Raw genomic sequence first — 19,210 nt, 5'->3', positions numbered from 1 at the left:
AACCAAGAGAAGACAAACAAACCACAAGCAATATGATAGTAAGGCAGCAAGTAATTCAACCAAACAAATATAACAAGGCAATAATAAACAAATCACACAAGACACCAAGATTTACGTGGAAAACCCTTCGATGTGAAGAGTAAAAAACCACGGGACCAAAAGCTCCACTATAATCACCAAGAGTTACAATATTGTTCTCCAAAATTGGCCACAAAACAAGTGCCAAACAACGAGCAACAACAAAATAAGATTGCACCAAATCTAGAGAATTAAAGGAGCAAAATCACCAATTTCGCAGCTACTGTTCACGACAGCAAAACTGAAGCTGCAGGCCACCAAATCCAACTCTGTCAGTTCCTAATCAAAGATTGAGATGAATATAATATGCTGTCCAAAAATCAGCTCAATCGGACAAGAAACGAAGCGGGAATCGCAATTTGAAGTTGGCTGTTAGGGCTGAATTTTGACTGCGAAAACTGCTCTCTTTCTCTCTTTTTGGCTGCTGAAAAAACTCTCTGTGTATATGAAAATAAGACCTAAATAGGCTTATATTTGCCTCATAAGAATGGGCCTATGGGCAAAAATGGGTTGGTCCAAATTGGGCTTTTATTTATCCACATAGGAAGGGAAAAAGGCCCATAACCCAACAATTCTCCCCCTCACGACTATGTGGAGGAGACCGCCATCCCGGCGACCATGCAACAATCTTCAAACTTCCCTCTTGGCAAAGCTTTAGTCATCATATCGGAACCATTGTCATTTGTATGAATCTTTTCAAGCTCAAGCAACTTAGAATCCAACACATCTCGAATCCAATGGTATCTCACATCAATGTGTTTAGACCGACCATGGAACGTAGAATTCTTGCCAAGATGTATAGCACTTTGACTGTCACAATAAAGCACATACCTCTCTTGAGCACAACCAAGTTCCCCCAAGAATCTCTTCATCCAAAGCAATTCTTTACAAGCTTCAACGACAGCAATAAGCTCAGCTTCTGTAGTAGATAGAGCAACACATTTTTGCAACCTAGATTGCCAAGACACAGCTCCCCCTGCAAAAGTAACCAAGTACCCTGAAGTAGACTTGCGAGTATCAACATCACCAGCCATGTCTGAATCAGTATAACCACAAAGAATAGGCTTCCCTGTACCAAAACACAAACTCAGACTAGAAGTGCCACAGAGATATCTCATAACCCACTTCACAGCATTCCAATGTTCTCTTCCCGGATTAGAAAGAAAACGGCTAACAACTCCAACAGCGTGAGCAATATCCGGTCTTGTACAAACCATCGCATACATCAAACTACCAACAGCTGAAGCATAAGGAACTTTCTTCATATCTTCCTTCTCATCATCACTAGAAGGACACTGTTTCGTGCTCAATTTGAAGTGCATAGCTAAAGGTGTACTGACAACCTTAGCTTTGTCCATGCTGAATCTGCGAAGTACTTTCTGAATGTACTTCTCTTGTGATAATACCAATTTCTTGGCCTTTCTATCACGGACAATCTGCATGCCAAGAATCTGCCTTGCTGGTCCTAAGTCTTTCATAGCAAAAGACTTACTCAACTCTTGCTTCAACTTCTGAATCCTGCAAGTATTATGACCAACAACAAGCATGTCATCAACATAAAGCAACACAATAATAAAGTCACCATCAGAGAACTTTTGCACAAAAACACAATGGTCTGAAGAAGTCTTCTTGAAGCCCTGCTGACTCATAAAAGAACCAAACTTCCTGTACCACTGCCTGGGAGCTTGTTTCAAACCATACAAGCTCTTCTTCAATTTGCAAACATAATTCTCTTTACCCTTGACTTCAAAACCTTCCGGTTGCTCCATATAAATTTCTTCATCTAAGTCACCATGGAGGAAAGCAGTTTTAACATCCATTTGCTCAACCTCTAAATCTAGACTTGCAGCCAAGCCTAGAACCACACGAATGGATGACATCTTCACAACTGGAGAGAATATCTCATCAAAATCAACTCCCCTTTTCTGATTAAATCCCTTGACAACTAATCTAGCTTTGTACCGTGGAACTGGATTACCATCTTCATGTTTCACCCGAAAAACCCACCTGTTTTTCAAAGCTTTTCTGTCTTTAGGTAACTTAACCAAATCAAAGGTATGATTATCATGCAAGGATTTAATCTCATCTTCCATAGCATCAAACCACCTTTCTTTTTCTTCACTTTCCATGGCCTCATCAAGACTCTCAGGTTCTCCCCCGTCAGTCAAGAGTACATACTCATTGGGAGAATAACGAGATGAAGGAATTCTCTCTCTACTAGATCGTCTGAGAGAACTCTCTGGAGCATCTATAATTGGTTGTTGGACAACCACATCATCTTGCACTGGAGCATCAACAACATCATGCCGGTCATTCTGAACATGATCACCATCTTCATTATCAACTTGATTTTCATCATTATGAAGATTTTCTTCCGGTGCAATAGTCAAAGGAACTGGATCAACATCAACTAAGCTCTCACTACTCTGAAAATCAGCCTTGTCAGCTTTGTCAAAATCTTCAATTGTTTGGTCTTCAAAGAACACAACATCACGGCTTCTAACAAGTTTCTTCTCAACAGGATCATAGAAACGATAGCCAAATTCATCTTGACCATAACCAATGAAGATACACTGCCTAGTTTTAACATCCAACTTTGACCTTTCATCCTTAGGAACATGTACAAAGGCTTTACACCCAAAGACTCTAAGATGATCATAAGAAACATTCTTACCAGTCCAAACTCTGTCAGGGACATCACCATCTAAAGCAACAGCAGGAGATAAATTGATAACATAAGCAGCAGTATTAAGTGCTTCTGCCCAAAAGGAATCTGACAGCTTAGCATCTGAAAGCATACATCTAACCCTCTCAACTAGAGTTCTGTTCATCCTCTCTGCTAAACCATTTAACTGAGGAGTCTTTGGAGGAGTTTTCTGATGCCTAATACCCTGCTCTCTGCAATATCTATCAAAAGGACCAATATACTCACCACCATTATCTGAGCGGATGCATTTCAATGTCTTCCCTGTTTGTCTTTCAACCAAGGCCTGAAAACTCTTGAACACATCAAGTACTTGATCCTTGGACTTCAAAGGAAATACCCAGAGTTTGCGAGAATGATCATCAATAAAAGTCACAAAGTAAAGTGCACCACCATGAGATCTTACCTTAAAAGGACCACACAAATCAGAATGTACCAACTCCAGCAAATCAAGCTTTCTTGAAGGCGGATGACTCTGAAAAGAAACTCTTTTCTGTTTACCGGCTAAGCAATGAACACATTTCTTCAACTTTGCTTGTTTCACTCCAGAAAGCAAATTTTTCTTAGCCAAACTATCAATCCCCTTCTCGCTCATATGACTCAGCCTTCTATGCCATAACTCTGATGAAGTATCATTCTCCACCAAATTTACTGAGTCTCTGGACATGGAGCCCTGAAATACATACAAGTTAGACAACTTGTCACCACGGGCCACAACCATCAAACCTCTAGTAAGCTTCCACTGGCCAACACCAAGTGTATTAACATAACCCTCATCATCAAGATATCCCACAGAAATCAAATTCAAGCGAACATCTGGAGCATGCTTGACATTATTGAGAACTAGTTTGGAACCATTGTTACTTTCCAAACAAACTGTCCCAATACCAATAACTTCAACTTCATGATTATTGCCCATTTTCAACGTTCCAAAATTACCTGGAGTATAAGAAGAAAATAATTCCTTCTTTGGCGTGACATGAGAAGTAGCACCAGAATCCACAAACCAGCTAGACTCATCACGAACAAGATTAATGGCATTTGCATCACAAGAAACAAGAAGATCATCATTAGCAACAACAGCAACACGATTTTCATTATCGCCTTCTCTCTTTTGTTGTCTCATATCTCTCTTGTGCTTGTAACAATATTTCATGATATGCCCATTCTTGTGGCAATAGTCACATGTAATATTCTTGTATTTAGACTTTGACTTGCTTCTACTTTTACCTCTATCATTCTGACCTCTGGACTTGTTTCTCCCCCTATCTTCAGTAACCAAAACATCGGAGTGTGAAGCTGAAGAAGATGAGGCTTGAGATCTTCTTCTCATTTCTTCATTCAAGACACCACTCTTAGTATATTCCATGGTTACAACACCACTGGGAGCAGAATTAGTCAAAGAAACTCGAAGAGTTTCCCAAGAGTCTGGCAGAGTATTAAGAAGCCAAAGTCCCTGTATCTCATCATCAAACTTTACACCCATTCCGGACAGCTGGTCAAGAACACCCTGAAAATCATTAATATGATCAGAAATAGGAGTGCCCTCTTTATACCTGATATTCATTAATTGTTTCAATAGGAACAACTTGTTGTTGCCAGTCTTCGAAGCATAAAGTGTCTCGAGCTTGTCCCACAAACTTTTGGCATGTGTCTCATTCACAATATGATTTCTAACATTATCTTCAACCCATTGTCTAATATAGCCACAAACCTGCAGATGCTCAAATTCCCATTCTTCATCATTCAAAGACTGAGGCTTATTAGAAGCAAACACAGGTAAATGCATCTTCTTGACAAATAGAAGATCTTTCATCTTGCCTTTCCAAATATGATAGTTACTACCAGTTAAACACACCATTTTGCTCATATTTGCCTCCATCATTCAAAACGACAATCAACAATAACCAATGCTCTGATACCACTTTGTTGGGAAAGACAAGGCACTAACAAAGAATGCCTGACAGGATAACAGCGGAAGAATACCCAAGTCTATACTTTCCCTTCTCGATTTGAACCAAGAGAAGACAAACAACCACAAGCAATATGATAGTAAGGCAGCAAGTAATTCAACCAAACAAATATAACAAGGCAATAATAAACAAATCACACAAGACACCAAGATTTACGTGGAAAACCCTTCGATGTGAAGAGTAAAAAACCACGGGACCAAAAGCTCCACTATAATCACCAAGAGTTACAATATTGTTCTCCAAAATTGGCCACAAAACAAGTGCCAAACAACGAGCAACAACAAAATAAGATTGCACCAAATCTAGAGAATTAAAGGAGCAAAATCACCAATTTCGCAGCTACTGTTCACGACAGCAAAACTAAAGCTGCAGGCCACCAAATCCAACTCTGTCAGTTCCTAATCAAAGATTGAGATGAATATAATATGCTGTCCAAAAATCAGCTCAATCGGACAAGAAACGAAGCGGGAATCGCAATTTGAAGTTGGCTGTTAGGGCTGAATTTTTGACTGCGAAAATCTGCTCTCTTTCTCTCTTTTTGGCTGCTGAAAAACTCTCTGTGTCTGAAAATAAGACCTAAATAGGCTTATATTTGCCTCATAAGAATGGGCCTATGGGCAAAAATGGGTTGGTCCAAATTGGGCTTTTATTTATCCACATAGGAAGGGAAAAAGGCCCATAACCCAACATAAGATATATAGGATCTCTCGATGATTCATGAAGATTTAAATAGTTAGAATTAAGAAAGGAATGAAAGTTCAACTTAAAGGAACAAGTGCAGGACAAAATGAAGAAGAAAAGTGGCGTCACACTTTGTGACGCAGGGGTGGCGCGCCGCACCAGGCCTCCTCTTACCGGGACTGGTTTCTGGCACTCTGTTGCGCCTCATGCCAGGCCTGGGAACACGCATGGACAATGAAACTGATTCGAATCAATAATTTAGACCCTAAACTGGGTGTAATTCATGCTTAGACTAAGTGGGGGTAAGGAAAAGACCAAAGTACCCCTTCTTAGTTAGTATGGGAAAGGCTTAGAGAGGCTGCACTAAAACGATTATATCTCTCTCATACGAACTCGAATTTTAGCAAACTTGGTGGTGTTGAAAATAACACTAAAAGATCTTCGATTTAACACCTCATGGGCCACCTTATTCATTATGTGCTAAAATCTATGGTCATTTGAAGTTTACCCAAAACTTAAAAGAATTTACGAATGACTTGAATGAATTTCTCTTTAGTTCTTTTTGGAACTCGAGGTGCTACATCTACTGACCTTGACACCTAGGAAAATTTAAATTCCTCGATAAAATCTTACTCACAACGAAGAATGGCTCAAGTTTTAGCTCAAAAAATTTGGAGGTGTTACAGTTAATGCACAAGTATATTGTGTAATTTGCTGCAACATGTATATTGTGTAATTTGCTGCAACATAACATCTATCTTAACATCGTCAAATGTCTCTGCTTGGCGTGATGATCCAATACCTTCTCGATCTAATTGGAGGCATATTACATTTTTCCAAGAGCTCATCCCATAGATTCTGCCCTTACGTGTTCCCCTAGCACTTTTTCATTTCAAATTTGAGTGATTAAGATGAATCTGATTGTTCAGGAATTATTCAATTCGACTCATCTCAAGTGTCTTTCATACTCTCTCTGCATTTTAAAAGTAAAAGATAGCATCAAAATATATATTTAAATTAAACTTACATAAGTTTGTTCAGCCTTTTCTTCCCCTCATTCACGTGGATTCTACTCATTATTCTTCTTTCTTAACATGAGTCTTTTTGAAGGGGAGTACGCCCCAATGTTTTTTGTAAAAGTTATGTAATTAGTGAAAAATTGTTACTTATTTACTGAAAGCAGCTACAATTTAAAAATGTTGTAAAAAAGAACAATATTTTAATGTATATTTAATTTGATATCACAACATTAATTGTACCTACTAATTAGTACCGCTATTGCAAATGCAATATCCTCAAGTACAATTGGTCAGATATCTAATATTTTCGATTAGAGATAACCTACTTCTTTTTTTATTTTAATCATATCATTTTTTATCACGATCCAAAATAACATGATGACACCATCTTATTGTTGGGAAAACGCGGACAAGCACAAAAATATATATGGTAAAAGTAATGGAAATAAAATGGGAAAATAACGACACCAAGAATTTTACGTGGAAACCCTTCTGAATAAGGGAAAAAACCACGGACTAAGAGGAGCAATTGATATTACTATAGTAAGGAATTTTACACTGTGTAGTCACGAATACAATACTCAAAGTGACTACTACACACTCAAAAGGAACAACACTCTTTTGGTTTCCGTCTTACTTAAATATCGCTCACACTCTATTTTTCTTCACAGACTATTTTCTTGTATAGTCTATGGAATACCTCACTTTGCTCTCAAAATGGTTTTTCTCTCTAACTTGGTGTGTTCTACAAATGAGCAAGAATGCTCTATTTATAGAAGGATAAAACCATGTCTATGTCACTAATGACATATGTAAACATAGCAAAGTCAAGAATGGTTGCAAATCTTACCAATTTGCCAACTACCAAATCTTTTATTTTCAACTCCAATTACTATTCCTTTTTAACAATTGCTTGTACCAATTGAATAGCTAAAGTTGACCAAAAAATGGGATGGATTCAACACTTATCCCATCAAGAAAAGTCAACCTAAAATTAAAAAATAATGATAAAAATGTGGATATTAAAATACTAAAAACATAAATGTGGATATTAAAATACTAATAACATAAATGCGGATAACTTGGTAAAACTCATAAATATCCTCAAAACTTGATTGTCACGTGTAAAAACTCATAATGTATGACATCTGAATTGAAAAAACTACAAGTTTCAAGTGTCACAATTTCTAGAGTAGAACAAGAACATAATAGAGGTACAAGAGGGCCACAGAGATGGCAAGCAACTATATCTCAAGTCTTCATGAAAAAGCCTCGGTCGAAGTGGAGAAGAAGGATAATCGTGCATATTCGGACTCGTAACCTACACAGTGTAGAATCATGGAGTGAGTACCAACAACACATTACTCAACAAGTAAATCATTAAACACTAAATAAAACAAAGAAGAAAGCGATCGCCTTTTTTCCAACTGAACTTCCACAAACTACAACTTGCACAGAAATTAGTCCAACCTAATGGTCCGCAATTCACGAAACACATAGTTCAATAGTAACATCTCAACAAGTACATACCACTCATAGTAAAGTATCAATTACATCAATAAAAAGTCTCATAAAAATGATCGCAATTTCACAAGTGGCATGATGCTCAATGCAATGATATGTCAAGTAAAGTTTGTCCTACGGTACACATCCAATGAATCTCATAACAAAATTCATTATGCAAAAGGTCCATTTATCTGTCAGAACCATTTCCTATCGACATAATTATCTCTCAATGAAACCATTTTCTATCGACATCGCCGAAGTCATTTCCATCGGCATTGCCAAAATCATTTCCCATCGACATCATCACAATTGATCTCATCAAAGTGTCTCAAAATCAATGAAAATAGGTATGTTCACACAATAATGAGGAGATGTCAATTCTCATAACAATTCACAGATCACAACAAAATCATAGTATTTCATCAATAAAGGACCAATTAACCAAAGGGCCAATATTACCACTCATGTCATTCACAATATACTACACAACAATTACTATCGCATTGCCTTTTTGATTATTCCCTTTTTTATCATTAAGATTAATCAATGAATAATTCAACCCATCTCTAATTTTGATTACTACAAGCACATACAACACGGAAGTACAAGATTTCTACAAGCTCAACAAAGGTGTAGAAGTTCACATGTGTCAATAACCCAAATAATAATTCTAACAATTGGGCTCTAAAAGGTATCCAAATAATGATGGTCATTGGGCAGGAGATTATGGAGGACCAATGACGTTTCTAGTGCCTGGTTTGGTAATTTCTTTTCTTGCGGTTGGTTCGTTCATCTAATTAAAAATCTTTAGAAGATATTAGGTCTTCACTTTCTTCATTCCTTTAATAGTATAGGTTATTGTCTTATCTGTTACTGGGGCACTGAATGCTGTGCTATCCAAAGAGCATAAACGAGAGATATGTAAGTTATCTCTACAATCATCAGGCATGTACATGTACATTTCATCTTATAAATTACAAGTGTTCTATCGTTTATTTTAAACATTAAAATGACAGAACTGTGATGGTGGGTGGGGTTTGCATATTGAAAGCCATGTTGGGAATTAAACACACAACACACACAAATAATTTAGAGAAAAGAGAAACGGAACACAAACGGGACACACAAGAATTTAACGTGGTTCGGTTTCCCTACTCCACGACTGTAACAGGAGGATTTTATTTCACTTGTGCTACTCTAGAATTACAAATACAAGGATCATATTTATAGGAAAGCCAAATGGTTAACCTAGGGTTTCAGTAATGGGTCGGGCCGGCTCACAAGCCTCCACAAAGCCCAACAATCTCCCACTTGGAGGCTTGAAGAATTTCAACTGTCATCCACTTAGAACACTTGTATGTCTAGTAATCTTTTTCAACTCTCTCCTGCTACAGCGGCCTTCTCATCAGTCAACTGAAAGGCCCGTTGAAGCTCCCCGAAGCTTCAACACATCAGTCACGGCTGAAACTGCCCTTGACTCGTCCTCGGTCTCTACCGGCTCCCACTTGAGACACGAACTGCCGGATCCTAGAACTCCCTGAGAACAAACACTCTCCATACTCAGCAAGAAATTTTCTGGAGACGTATCAACAGCTGGAATACTGGTTCTCTTGACCCACTGTCTTCTAGGAGCCTTGGCTGAAGCACGGCCGGTGCTCCCACTGCCACGAACGCCTCTGACTGGTCTTCCTGAACCTTTCCTTGCTCGTTCATCCTGAATCTGACCTGTGGCTCTGGGTTTCTTTCTTGCAAAGACAACCTTCTTCTGCCCACGAGATTCTGTGAACCGGACTTTGTTTTTCTTCTGAACTGGGACGGTCACTCCCTCAGACGGTAATCCGACAATATACAACGATCCTCTTTTTGTTCCACGAGCCATGACAAGATTGCCCCTCACGACCTTCCACTGCCCATTTCCGAACTTCACATGATGTCCCTGTTCATCCAACTGCCTAACAGAAATCAAACTTTTCGTCAAGCTTGGAACAACTCTGACATCCTTCAAGGTCCAGAAACCGACTGGCGTCTTCAGCACCATGTCACCCATGCCCGTAACATCAAGAGCTCTATCGTCTGCAAGCCTTACCTTTCCAAAGTCTCCAATAACCAGATTCTGCAATGCTTCACTGCTGTGGGTAGCGTGAAAAGAAGCACCAGAATCCATGACCCAGGAATCCACATTGCTCTCCGCGCAACAGATAAACAAATCCTCGTTGACGCTGTCTTCTGCAATGTTGACTTGTTTGTCTTTCTGGCATTGATTCCTGAAATGCCCCACCTCCTTGCAGTTCCAACATGTTACACCTGAGCCATCCCGAGCCTTTGACTGACTCCTTCTTCGGTTCCTGCTCCCACTACCTCTGTTATTTCCTCTGCCTCTGACGACGTTTAGCATATCACCTGATGATTCTCCAGAACTCCTTCTTCTGACATCCTCGCCAAGAACGAGATCACGAATCTTCTCAAAGGTGAATCCATTAGGTCCCACTGAACTGGCAACTGCTGTAACCGTTCCGGACCAACTGTCAGGCAATGATGATAACAGTAGTAAAGCTTGAACTTCATCATCGAACTTAATGCCAACTGACAAAAGTCTGGCTAAGATCGAATTCAATGAGTTGATGTGCTCGGTAACTGAACTGCCTTCCTTCATCTTTGTGTTCACCAACTCTCTAATCAGAAAAATTTTGTTTGCTGCAGATGGCTTCTCGTACATGTTAGACAAGGCTTCCAAGATGCCTTTCGCTGTCTTCTCCTTAAGAATGTTGAACGCAACATTCTTGGTCAACGAGAGTCGGATAACTGACATAGCTTTCCGATCCAAAACTGCCCACTCTGCATCAGACAATTTTCCTTGCTTGTCACCCAACACTACGTCCAAATCTTTCTGAACCAGCAAATCTTCAATCTGCATCTTCCACCAACTGAAATCTGTACCATCGAACTTCTCAATTCGGAACTTCCCATCTTCTGCCATCTCAAAGGACTTCGGCAATTCCCTTAACGGCGTCTACAGACAGCGGGCGGCGATTTGGACGATGCTCACGATCTGGACGCTCGCGGCTGGATCTGAGGCTCCTCGACGCGGCGGCCACTGGAACGGCGCGACGGACAGCACACGGACGACGGCTGTTCGCACCCTGCGCGGTTCTCCTAGCCGGCTGCTGCTTGAGGTTACCCACACGGTAACGGCGGCTACTCCTCCCTGCACACAGTTCTTCACACAAGAACCCTAGGTGACAATTTCTCACAGTTTGTGTTACAATGTTGTTGAAACCTCGCTCTGATACCAATTGTTGGGAATTAAACACACAACACACACAAATAATCTAGAGAAAAGAGAAACGGAACACAAACGGGACACACAAGAATTTAACGTGGTTCGGTTTCCCTACTCCACGACTGTAACAGGAGGATTTTATTTCACTTGTGCTACTCTAGAATTACAAATACAAGGATCATATTTATAGGAAAGCCAAATGGTTAACCTAGGGTTTCAGTAATGGGTCGGGCCGGCTCACAAGCCTCCACAAAGCCCAACAAGCCACAGTACCATGTTTGGTTCAGTTGTTGAGCTATGTTACTCTGAGGTTGCTTGGTGAAGGAGCTAATGGTGGAACAGGGCGCAAATGGATTTTGGACCATGGTAGCGCCACTTCAATAACCTCATGGGGGAAAATGTGGCTCTCAGTTAAGTAAGCTTAACTTTTACATCTTTGCAGTCTTGATAATTATTAATTTTCTTTCTCTACTGATTTATTAGGTGCTTGGAGTGTTTCATTGGTCTGGAAACAATCCACTTCTTCCCGAGATATGGCTTCTTCCTTATTTCCTTCCATTTCATCCAGGTTAGTCTGTGGTTTTATTACTTGACCATTGTATATATACTTATAAGGAGGATCTAAAGTGTCTGGCAAAAGATAAAATACAACGTTTGATTTTCTTCCTATATTCTTCATGAAAATGAAGTAACTTAGTTTGTTCACTCTTTTAGGAAGGATGTGGAGTCATTGTCGGATGGTTGATCTACCAATGTCCTACTTATACGGTAAAACGTTTGTTGGACCAATCACAAACAGTTTCGCCTTTGAGAAATGAGCTCTTCACAGTCCCTTATGATGAAATAAACTGGAATAAAGCACGCAATGAATGTGCAAAGGTTGGTTTGAACAGTAAATATTGAAATTCTACGTCACGTGTTTGTGTTTCTACTCCCTTATACATAATGTTTCCACAGGAAGACCTCCATAACCCTCATCCTCTAGTACAGGATATCCTTTGGGCATTTCTTGACAAGCTCATCGAACCTATGTTTATGCATTGGCCTGGGGAAAAGCTCTCAGCACTGTAATGGACCACATACATTATGAAGATGAAAATATTCATTATATATGCATAGGGTCCATGAACAAGGTATTAATCTTTTGTTAGAGAAAGCACATGATGGAGTCATGTTAGCACTTTTTTTTTCACGTCTTACGCCTTCAAAGTGTTGTTTTTCTTTTCAGAAAATATATAGAATTTCTTCTTCTTTTGCTTTTATTTTATATAATATTTGTCTGAGATTAATTTATATGATCTAACATGGTCAGCGAAGATCCATAAAATTGATCATATATAACTTTTCTCTAGTCTTATCTTCTTAGTAAGAGATAGGTATACATCTTATATGCTTCCCTTCCCTTTTTTCGTAAATTGAATATCCCTCATGTATAAGTCTTAAATATGCTATGTTGCTGGGTTGAATATCCTGATTCGGAAGCTTTTAAGTTGCATCTTCCACGATTATATGATTATCTATGGATTGCTGAAGATGGAATGAAGATGCAGGTCTAGTAACTTCACTTCATAATATTCATGTCTCTAACTTCTAATTTGTTGTTCTCCGAAAGTAGTACTGTCCTGCATTGTCAGAATTTCCTCAGTTCCCACTATAATCGCTCTGATTTTAATTGTGTTAACATTTTTTGCCTTATTTCTAGTAGTCTAAAGATGATGCGAATGCCAAATTTCAGGGATATAATGGAAGTCAATCATGGGATACTTCTTTTGCTATTCAAGCAATCATTTCAATAAACCTTGTTGAAGAATATGGTCCAACTTTGCGAAAAGCACATAAGTTCATGAAAGACTCACAGGTAATGCCTTTGTTGTTTAGCATATATGTGGCAACTTTTTCCTTATTTATCTTTATTTTCATCTCCGCCGTTGGTTTTAATTGCTAGATTCTTTCTTTTGCATAAAGGTGTTAGATGATTGCCCAGGCAATCTTGATTTCTGGTATCGGCATATTTCAAAAGGGCCTGGCCTTTCTCTACTGCAGATCATGGCTGGCCTATTTCAGATTGTACTGCGGAGGGACTTAAAGTAGCCACTTTTGTGAAACCTTCATGACTCGTTGAGGCATTGTCATTTGTAGTAATCTAATCTCTCTATGCCATGTCTATCAGGCATGTCTTTTACTTTCTAATCTACCTTTGGAAATTGTTGGTGAACCATTGAAGGCAGACCGTCTGTATGATGCTGTAAATGTTATGCTGTCATTACAGGTAAAATCATTTTTTCTTGTAATCGGAAAATATGTTTTTTTTTCTCATTAGATCAACCTTTTGATTAGGGGTTGGCATCAGTCGGCTTGGTTTAGTTTCGTAGAAGTCTCATTCAGCTTTTTGGTTTTCTATTTGTTGATTTTGGTAACTGGAACGGAACCACTTTCATGGTTGTATAAGCTAATATGTAAGCAGAGGAAAATTATATAACACAATAATGCATGATTCTATAAGCTAAAATGTAAGGAGAGGAAAATGATAGTTAGTTGTGCTAAGGCTATGCTATGGGTTACTGGCTGAGGGACGGAGTGGCTTAAAATCTTTTTTAAAAAACTTTGGTTCTTTGGTTAATCGAGAAACGGCACCCTTGAAACTGAACACCGAACTGAAGAACCTAAGTATAAAAATATCAACTGTGAAACTGAAAATTTCAGCTATGTCGATTTTTGTTCATTCTCTTCCAATTTATGCCCACCCATACTTTTGATGATACTTGCAATTGGATTCTTGATAGTTACATCAATTGCATTTGGTTTTTCTAATTCTCATGAAACTGCGCATTTTATTGAATTATTAATGAAGTATTTTTCTATGATGTAATCTTCAGAATCCTGACGGTGGCATTGGGACATATGAACTGTCAAGTTCATATCCATGGTTGGAGGTATTCAGTTTGGCAAATAACATTAGTTTCATATCAATTATTATTTCTTTTGCATCATATGATAATACTGAAAATAATAAAGGGAGCAAATAAGACACTCCAAGCTAGAACTATGCTCTCCCACAAATATCGATCAACTACTTACATGCTAACCTTCTACCTTATTCTTCGAGCTCCATACTCTACTATCTAGGGTCATGTCCTCGATGGGATGGAGTTGTACCATCTTCTGTCTAATCACCTCCCCCCAACTCTTTTTGGTCTACCTCTACCTCTCCTATCACCACCAACTTCTCGCACCTCCTCACTAGGGCATCTGTACTCCTCCTCTTTACATACCCAAACCATCTCAACCTCACTTTCCTCGTCTTGTCCACCACTGAGGCTACTCTCACCTTGCCCCCGTATATCTTATTTCCTAATATGGTCACACATCCATTTAAGCATCCTCATTACTTTCATCTTCTGAACATGTGAGTTCTTGACTAAACAACACTTCAGCTCATACTAAATAGTTGGCCATTGAGGCTACTCTCACCTTACCCCGTATTCTTATTTCCTACTATGGTCACATATCCATCTAAGCATCCTCATTTCTGCTACTTTCATCTTCTAAATGTGTGAGTTCTTGACTGAACAACACTTCGGCCCATACAATATAGTTGGTCTAACAGTCACACTACAACAAAAACAACTTTTAGTGGCAATAAATAGACGTATTAATAAAGAGTGTTAAAGTCTTTACCGGCATTAATTAAGTTCCATTGTATCCAGTGTCGCTAAAGGGTTTAGGGACGTGTACAAAGAGTGATAATTGCCGCTATAAATATATATTTAGCGGCAATTGAGCTATTGTCGTTAATTAACTGCCGCTAAAGATCATTTTTTATGTAGTGCCACTCTGTAGAAATTAGAATTTGCCTTTAGGTCTTGGTGACACATTCTTATCACATAGGACACCGGATGCGAGCTCTTCCGACATCATCGCCTATCTCTCCTTTCCTTGGATCATTAACCCAAGATACTTGTTTTGCTTCACTGAATTTGTACTCCACGTGCTTTGTTTTGATATTGCTCAACTTGAAACCTTTAGACTCTAGGGTCTCTCTCCAGACCTCCAGCCTAGAGTTAACTTTGTTAGGTATCTCGTCAACCAATACTATGACATTTGCAAATAACATACACCATGATACATCCTCTCGAAGATGTCGTATCAATTCGTTTATCACTAAGGCAAATAGAAAGGGGCTCAGAGCTGGTCCCTGATGCAACTCCATCTCTATTGGATGTTTTCTGAGTCTCAACCCACAGTTCTTATTCGGGTATTGACTCCATCACACATGTTCTTAATCGCTCTAAATGTAAGCCACAGGTACGACCCTAGACACCAAGCAAATCCATAGAACCGCCCTGTAACTTTGTAGTAGGCCTTTTCCAGGTCAATAAGAACCATATGTGAGTGATTTAAAGTGAAACATGAGTTCTCAACAACAAATCCACTCTCGTTCTCATTATTGATAGTATAGGTAAGATAATACTTTTTCTGATGACAGAGTATAAATAAGACACTACTTGCGTGTTTTCTCATTCTTCTGCTTAGATTCCTATTATGCAAGTCCTTTGTTAATGTTCATTGTATTTTCCTCCTTCAGGTAATCAACCCTGCTGAGACTTTCGGTGATATTGTTACTGATTATCCGTAAGGCATCAACACTAGTATCTTGTTTCATATATTAGACTATTTGAGGTGTGTGCTAAGAGTCTATGACTTACATTAACCCCAAAAATATTTGCAGCTACATAGAGTGTACCTCAGCTGTAATTCAAGTTTTGGCAGCATTTAAGAAATTATACCCTGGGTATCGGAAAGAAGACGTGAAGAGTTGTACTGAAAAAGGTGCCGCCTTCATTGAAAAGATACAAGCAGCAGATGGCTCCTGGTTAGTTCTTATTTAAGTCTGTTTGTCTTACCTTCTCTTTTTCCCTCTCTGGCTAGTAACACTATTAGAGTTCACTTAATCTTGAGGTTTATATTTAGGTATGGATCTTGGGGAATTTGCTTTACGTATGGCACATGGCTCGGGGTGAAGGGCCTGCTGGCTGCTGGTAGGAGCTTCAACAATTCTTCTAGCATCCGTAAGGCCTGTGATTTTCTGTTATCAAAACAAGTAGTGTCTGGTGGATGGGAAGAGAGTTATATGTCTTGTCAAAACAAGGTAAAAGTCATTCATGCCTTGTCATTTCATGTAATGGTTATCATGGTTATTCTGATACCTTGTACTCTTTCTATGTATGGTAGACAATGGGACAATGCTATTCATGTAAAAATTTTAACATCAAAACGCCTGTAGTCTTACATAAACATGATACTAGAAAGATAACATTCTACATTCTTCAAACTTGCTTCTTGTTTTTTAATACCACGTATCTCACTTTCTTCGGCTAGATAAAATGAGAGATGAAGTCCTTAATTTAATATCTACTATAATTGAACACAAAAGAACTCTTTGATTTAGAACTTGTATGTTAGAAATATCACAAAAATCATTAATGAACCACTGAGTTACATATATAATTAACTAATTTGGTAATTGTGTTTGATAGACAAATAGAAAAATGTTGGCATAATACATAAATATGCCCTTTAACTTGGCTTCGAATCACATTTATGCCCTTCAATTTTGAGTGTGCACAAATAGACACTGGAACTTATATAAAGTTGAACAAATAGACACACATGTCCTACATGTCATCCTACATGTAATTTTTCGTCCTACGTGGTGTCTTAGGTGTATTTTGTCATATAGGACTCACGTGTTTATTTATTTAAAAGTTGAATAGTTAAAGTGCATGTTTGTGCATTATGAAAGTTGGAGGTCAAAATTAAAATTTGAAGTCAAGTTTAGGGTCCAATATATGTATTATGCCAAAAATATTACAATCAATTGATGACTATTAACTGTTTAATTTCTGCTCAACTGTTGTACATAACTCTAAATTATTTGCAGTTGCTGGAGTTATTTTTAACTCTCTGCACAGTAAGTTTCCTTTTTTTTTTCGCTTTTATAGGTGTATACAAATCTTGAGGGCAACAGAGCTCACATTGTTTGTACTGCATGGGCTACGCTGGCTATTATTGAAGCTGGACAGGTACAAATAACTTTCCACCACAAACATAGCTATTCGAGGAGCTGTTAATTAAACCAGCTAGTCTTATCAGAGCTTCGAGGACAAATACACTACAACAAAAACAACTTTTAGGGGCAATAAATGTATACATTAACAAAGAATGCTAAAATCAGCTTTACCAGCATTAGTTAATTGACATTGGATCCAATGCCGCTATAAGCTTTAGGGACATTTACAAAGAGGTCTAATTGCCGCTAAAATACATATTTAGTGGCAATTAAAAGCTCGGTTTTGATGTAGTGAATAGTGATAAACCATTAGATAAATTATGATGATGTGGTAACTGATAAACACTAAAATGTATTAGATTTTGTTGTGCAGGGAGATCCAACTCCATTACACCATGCAGCAAAGGTGTTAATAAATTCTCGGCTTGAAAATGGAGATTTTCCTCAGCAGGTAATTCTGCAGCCACTAACATTTGTAGTTTGAATCGTGATAGAAGTGTTCCTCCTTGAGTAAACAATGGGAGTAGGAGATACTATACACACGTTTATCTGAAAGTTACAATGTACCTATTTCATTGTTTTTGTGTTGCATATTTGAAGAAAAGTAGCACTTAAATCCAAGATCGGAGCTATGGTCTAAACCATGTTTTGTCTAAAGAAATCATTCAACAAGTACAAATTATTAGTTTAGGACCTAAAAACTTTTGAAAAGATTAAAATTCCGAATACATAAACTTCAAGCTTGACTCTGCTTCTGGGAAATCAATCTTTTCTCTCAAAACCAAGTGGATGGAATGATACTTCTTCACTCACTCTAGTGTAACTAAATACTTGGGTATTTATAGATATTATCCTTAAGTGTACCTAGTCTAGTTCATCATCCTACTTCAATTCTACTCTTCTTTTTCCTATACATGAACTAACTAATATTCATGCCTCACACAAATCTTAAAATTATTTTCTTCCTTCAAAACACAAGGTTCAATTTTCAACGCTCCTCCTTGAATCTTGTTGTTGGAGTTCCAAAAACTCTCAAGTGTCGTAAATTTTCTTTCTTCAACTCTTCCAAGATTGCCATCAGCAATCCTTTTTCGGAGTTGGGGCAATCCTTCCCTCATCAACTAGCTAGTTTTGGGGGCTGAGTTAAGCTCAGTCGTCATGTCGTTGCAGAATATTATAGGTTGTAAATAGATTCTCTTTGTGTTATAGAGCTATCTTTTGTGGTTGAATTAGGCCCAGATGTCATATAATATCAGAGTCAGGTCCATCTCCGTTTGAACTTATCGTCCACACTTCAGTTGGGCCTATGCGTGAAAGGGGTGCCTGGGTAGAAGTTCCACATTGGTTAGAGAATGGATTGGTGGTCTCCTTATATGAACTTGGAAAAATCCTTTCCACGTGAGCTAACTTTTGGAGTTGAGTTTGGCCTAGATGTCATATATGTTGGGTTTTAAAAAGGTGTGAATGGAAAATGAAGAGTTGCGACTTTTATGAAGAGTTGTGACTTTTATGAAATGTTGCGACTTTTATGAAAAGTTGTGAGTTTTATGGAAAGTTGTGACTTTTATGAAAGGGGACGACCTTTCTGAAAGATTATGACTTTTCCAAAGGTTTGTGACCTTTCTGGTAAGGCACAATAAGAAGCTTTTTACACTACCATTTGTTTTCTATGAATAACCTTTTCGCACTACCCTTTGTTTTCTATAAATTGAGGGATTTCCTCTCATTTAATAGAAAATTCATGGACTTCTTCTTCAACTACTAAATCTTGTATTCTAAATATACTTTATTGTCGTTGAGTGGTACGCTGACACCGGAGTTTTTGGCATCTCTACTCTGGTGATTGAGATCATTTTACCCTGGGAGGTCATATTCCAAATCAAACCTCGGATACTAGAG

General features: G+C 38.3%; 1 pseudogene; it reads left to right on the top strand.

Moving 5' to 3' along the window:
• The first annotated feature begins 8,682 nt into the window (after positions 1-8,682).
• On the top strand, positions 8,683-17,682 carry LOC107016812 (annotated as a pseudogene).
• Positions 17,683-19,210: the final 1,528 nt, after the last annotated feature.

This window comes from Solanum pennellii, chromosome 4 (assembly GCF_001406875.1).
Source record: "Solanum pennellii chromosome 4, SPENNV200".
NCBI classification, from domain to species: Eukaryota; Viridiplantae; Streptophyta; class Magnoliopsida; order Solanales; family Solanaceae; genus Solanum; species Solanum pennellii.
The sequence above is the reverse complement of the archived record's forward strand: the minus strand, read 5'-3'. Positions and strand labels throughout refer to the sequence as shown.